Below are 6,000 nucleotides of genomic sequence, written 5' to 3' on the forward strand. Positions count from 1 at the left end.
CGTTTGAGGAGGGTCCAATAATATGATCCCCTTTCTCTTCATGTGTCGAGCCCGGCCCATCAATATTGAACCTTAATAGACGGTGCCATGAGATCCCCCAATAATATGAGCCGAAGTCATGGGAGTTCCACGTAGTTCACATCAAATATGTCAGTGGAAGTCACATCTTTCCGGCGTCCAGGCCTCCCCGATAATATGAGCCAGACACTGTCCGTGGGTAGCGTTCATCATGCTACCACCGTTGATGGAAGGCAAGGAATTATTAAACTTTCTTTTAATTATCCTTTTAATGAGCTTGATTTAAATTTTGGATCTCATCCAAAATGAGGGATTTTAATTTTAAAAATTTGTCTCATCTTTAATTTTAAAACTCGTGCCAGGTTTTTTTGTATGATTGCCGGATTCATGCAACTCTTGTTATCATATAATAACGCACATACTGATTATTTATAATATATCACATAAATCATAAATAATAATAAAGGATGATCGATAACCGAGAGCTAATTGATCCGTATGAGCCACATACGGATCCATGTCCATAACATAGGGAAATGTAGGGATGCAAATGCAACTATTACATAAGCTTCCAAAATTAACATGTCTTCGATCTTCAAAACTCCTTTCGAGGATCTCGGGCCCACCGTCTTCAAATCTTGATCTCCCACAAAATCTAATATTTACATTAAATTTCCATGGCACATTGGGATACAAATTTCAGGGGTGGGAACGGGCCACAAACCAAACCCATTTTATAATTATCAAATAATTAAAAATTACATGATGTAAAAACCTAACATACACCTAGCACATTGGTCATGGCTCTCGATCATCCTTATGTAATATCATATATTATATAAATCCGATAATATCACATATTATCAATAAATCGTGTATCTCGTAAAATATCACTAACCACCATAATTATCAAATTAAATAAACACTTTTATTTAATTTCAAATAATTAAATTTTTTGTAAAACACCTTTTATCATAAATAATTAAAATCATATTTCAATTATTTATTTTGTAAGAAATTGATTTTATAAAAATTATCGTACGGGTAAAATCGTCCGTATTTTCATAAAATATCAATTTAACCCAAAATTTTAAAAAAATCAGAAAATCGCCCTCGAGCCAGAACAATTCAAGCCCACGACCCAGCGCGGTGCCCGAGACGTTCTCGGGCAGCCGCCCGCTGCTTGATCCGATTGAGCTCTTGCGGGCGCGGTGCGCGTGTAGCTGCTGCCCGCGAGTCTGCCCGGAACAGTTCCGGGCAGACCCAAATTTTTTTTTTTTTTTTTAAAATATATTTTCCAAAAATAATTTTTAGGGGCCTTTTCATAAAAATTCTTACGCGGTTAGAAATAATAAACTCAACACAATTTAATTAAAACACACGATTGAGAATTACCGGCTCTGATATCACTGTTGGGACATCGTGTTCTCGCACCCAAGACGCAGCGGAAGTTTAAAAAATTTTGTTTTTGGCATCGTGTGTTTAAAGACATTCATAGGGCGCTTTGAATTATAACTTTGCGTTCTAAACGCTGGACTCCAAACTATTCCGGTTTGAGGCGAAGATAGCCCTTCTTGTAAATCTCTACGAATGACTCTTCAAATTTTGATCGCCTAATTAGGTCCACGATCAGATATTGTTTTCCTAGTTTGGTTTGCATTAGAAAAGCCAAATGATTTATGCGTTGAGACTTTAGCTTCCAAATTTCCAAAATTCGGAGTCGAAGCGGCACGGCGGTGGAAGATAAAAAGTGACCGAAATTTTCACAAACAATTTGTTAATTGGCCGTGAGATCCATGATGCAAAATCATGGTTTTTATGCTAATTAACTCTTAATTAATCATTAACCAAAATTATAGATTCTTAATCCATAATTAAGCAAATCTAATTTGCTTTTGGCCAAAATTTTCTTCCAAAATTCAAGGGGTGGCCGTGGGTTTCTTTTGCAAAGGGAGGAAAGTGTTTTTTAATTTTTTTTTTTGTGTGCAAAATTAGGGTTAGTAATTATGAGTCCTTGTGGTGTATATATAGAGTGAGACTCCTAATCCAATTAGGAGTCCCTCTCCCACAAGGACTCTAATAATTTCACTCTATTTAAACTCCCATATGATTAATATATAATATATTTATTAACCTTTAATAATACATGATATAATAATATCATGTACACATATTTTATATCACCATTTAAATATATACATGTATATGCATATAAAATTAAATAACTATTATTTAATTTACAAACTAACTCATTAGTTAATTTAACTCTAGACTCCTCTTGAATATTTATGACAAGTTATGCATATTAGTAGTCACCACTACTAGTACAATCATTTAATTTGTAAATTCCAAATTCACTAAAAAAAATGATTCCGAACTCATTATAACCCTGATCGACGATCCGGGAGCGCCAATGTACCAAGGATACAATTCTTGTTCATATAATGAAAATCAAAAATTTCAAAGATCAATATTTTTACTTACCAAATTTAGAACTTATCATATATGGCAGTTACCATATTTGGCAGCTGCCAGTTTTAGTGAACTCCTTTACAAAACAGACAGTTCCACTCTCCTTCCTTATTTAGCAATCATGCCAAACTTCCATTTCTTCCATCCTATGGAATCCTTTATAAGCTTATTGTTTGATCTCGATCAAACTACAGTCATCAAATTCCAACTCCTCGAAATTTGACTATCTCAACGGGAACACAAAATCCGATACTTGTGTGATCCTTAATGGTTCAGGGATACAGCTATCCGTGGGTTCACATCTTCATGTGATTCAGAATAACATTTATTCTTATTCGGTTTTACCCTAGTTAACCCTATTCTTTTCATCAACTCCTTGATCAAGAATGTCAGAACTCATTTCTGATTGCACCCATCGGATCATGGTAAGAGCGTCTAGTAGCATCGCCCCATGATCCCCTAGGTATCACTGATAGTGCCTGCAAGAACCTTTAGTCATGGTTAGCGTACAGTACGGTCCCTTAAACACATATATCATGATCGAATCTGCAACCATTGGTATATCGAGAGTTGCATATGAATTCAATAACGATTCGATTTATCTTTGAGTACTAATAGTGGCATGGCATGTGCAACTAGGAAAACACCTTTCCCTAACGCACATTTCTTGCTCTTGCCAGAGACTCCTTGCACTATTAACTCATCAGATCACATAGGATATCTTCGCCCGTAGGCGAATGGTGAATCCCCGACTACAATGCATTTGCTCCTACGTATTTCAAAACTACACCCAACCTCGTCACCTGCTGACCCTCGATGGAGTCGGTAAACGGATCAAAGTGCATGCTAGTACGTATAGTGTTAGAGTATATGCCCTGCAAGCCAACTGTTGGCTAGGGATTTGATTGACTCATTTGTAATTAACAATCTTTATTTTAATATAATTCATTATTTAATGGTTTGTTATTTCTTTATCTGTATACTCAAGTTATCGAACATAGATAAAAAGACCTTGAGTATACTTTAATACAAATGAATCGTAATCCTATGTTGAAACTCGTTTGTAAACGCTGTATGATCTAAATTCGTTCCTAGACGATTCAGCATCCTAAAACATGGATAAAGGTCGCTTGAGCTCGAGACTAGCATCTGTGATGTTGTGTATTGCGTTTCTTGGTAAGGGCATAGAGATGTTCAAATATGCAGATGGGTAGTTATATGATGATTATACCGAACAACCTTCCCTCGCACTTTCCAAGTGGTTATCATTCATTGAGAGGACAACACTGAGGCTTTATATGTTAGGGCTGTGCTTTGACTCATTTACTGGCTCCAAGAGAGTCATCAGGTGGCGAGGTTGGGTACAGTTGCGAAACATATAGGAGCCAGTGCATTGTAGTTGGGGATTCACCGCTCACATGCGGTTGTGGATATCCTATGTGATCTGATGAAATTATATTGCATGGAATCTATGGCCAGAGTATGAGATGTACGTTAGAGAAGGAGTTCTCGAACAGTACATGCGATGCCCCTATTTATAGTTATCACACAGTTATCGAATTAATATGCAACCCTCGATGAACCAATGGTTGCCGATTGGATCGGGATATATGAGATGAAAGGACCGTACTGTACGTTAATCTTAATCGACTGGTTCTTGCAGGCACTATCAGTGATACCTAGTGGATCATGGGGCGATGCTACTAGACGCTCTTACCATGATCCGAAGGGTGCAATCAGAAATGAGTTCTGACATTCTTGATCAAGGTGTTGATGAAAAGAATGGGGCTAACTAGGGTAAGCCCGAATAAAAGATTATGTCCTGAATCACAAAGAGTGGTGAACCCACGGCTAGCTGTATCTCTGAACCATTGAGGGTCACACAAGTACTGGATCGTTTGATCCCGTTGAGAGAATAAATTCAAGAATTTGAATTTATATTATATAGTAAATTCAAAGAGTTGAATTTATGGTAATTAAATTTTGAGAGAATAAATTCAAGTAGTTGGATTTATAAAATTTGAGAATTTAATTCATTAAACTCAAAAGTTGAGTTTATTAAATACTAAATTTTGAGGTGATAAAATTCAAGGAGTTGAATTTATAATTTAAATAATAAATTCAAATGTTGAATTTATAAATGTTTTAATTTATTAAACTCAAAAGTTGAGCTTATTAATTAATAAATTAAATATGGTGGATAATATGTTTAAAGGGCTTGTAAGAGTACAAGTCCAACATATTAAATAATTAAAGTTATTAATGGGCCTTGATTAATTGATTAAATTAGTTGGACTAATCCAAATAATTAATCAATCCCATTAATGTTAATTAAAGGGCCCAATTATTATACTATGTTAATTAGGTCATGGGTTAATTATAAAAGTGGGTTGAGAAGTCATAACCCTAGCCACCACAACCAAAAATTTCGAGAACACCTCCTCCAAAGAAAAATAAAAATCGGCCACCTCTCTTGAGAAAGAATTTTGAGCCATCTCTCAAATATTTTTCTCCTACGTAAAATCTCTTCCATATTTTCTAGTGCAATTTGGAAGAGGATCAAGCGATCTAGTCGTTGACTTGATAGGAGGATCAAACAAGGAGTTCATCGAATAAAGTTCGTAGGGATTCATCAAGAGCTAATCCGTTTATACCGAATTAGTTGGAGCAAAGTGATTTAATTCACAAAGGCATATTTCTAAACATCCTATGTATGTTTAATTATAAAACCATGCAAGTGTCCAAAAATATTTTGATTGTCAAAATTAATAAAAATTTTAAAACTTCCACTGCGTTTGGACGCGTAGAAAACAAGGATCCAACATATAGCCCCTACATTGTCCCGGGTCAAAGGACTAATGGTGTACAACCATAACTACGAACTATTTCACTTAATAAGTGAGAACCACTTGGACAGTCCGAGGGAGGGTTGTTCAGTGCATCATCATATGATCACCCATCTGTGTGAATGGACATCTCCATGCCCTTACCAATGAAACATGGTGTTTAATCCATAGATGCTAGTTTCGAGCTCGAGCGACCTTTATCCTTGTTTTAGACGGCTGATTCGACTAGGAACCTGTTTAGAATATACGGTACACTTCCTAATGAGTTTCATGATCTTACGTTGTGACGCTGACCTCATGGTACCTATTGCATATTCAAAGACTTTATCTATGCAGCTTGCATGGGTATACAAATAAAGTATAATGCCATAATCGAATAAAATCATAAAATATTATTAAAATAAAGATTGTTTTACATTAGAGTCAATAAAAGCCCTAGCCACAAGTTGGCTTGCCGGGCACCTACTCTAACAATGATGCTACATTTCAATGAGCAGAATTTTAAGCAAAATGTTTAAGTTTATGTTATGTCAGGCGAAGCATGTTTTATGAAAATGTTTATGCAGGAAAGTCACAGTATATTTATTTATGCCCAAGTAATTTATGTATAAGTATCTTTAAATTGCATGAATTTTTATTATGTATTATTCATTATTCACGGTTT

This window comes from Primulina huaijiensis, chromosome 12, assembly GCF_012295235.1.
Source record: "Primulina huaijiensis isolate GDHJ02 chromosome 12, ASM1229523v2, whole genome shotgun sequence".
Taxonomy (NCBI): domain Eukaryota; kingdom Viridiplantae; phylum Streptophyta; class Magnoliopsida; order Lamiales; family Gesneriaceae; genus Primulina; species Primulina huaijiensis.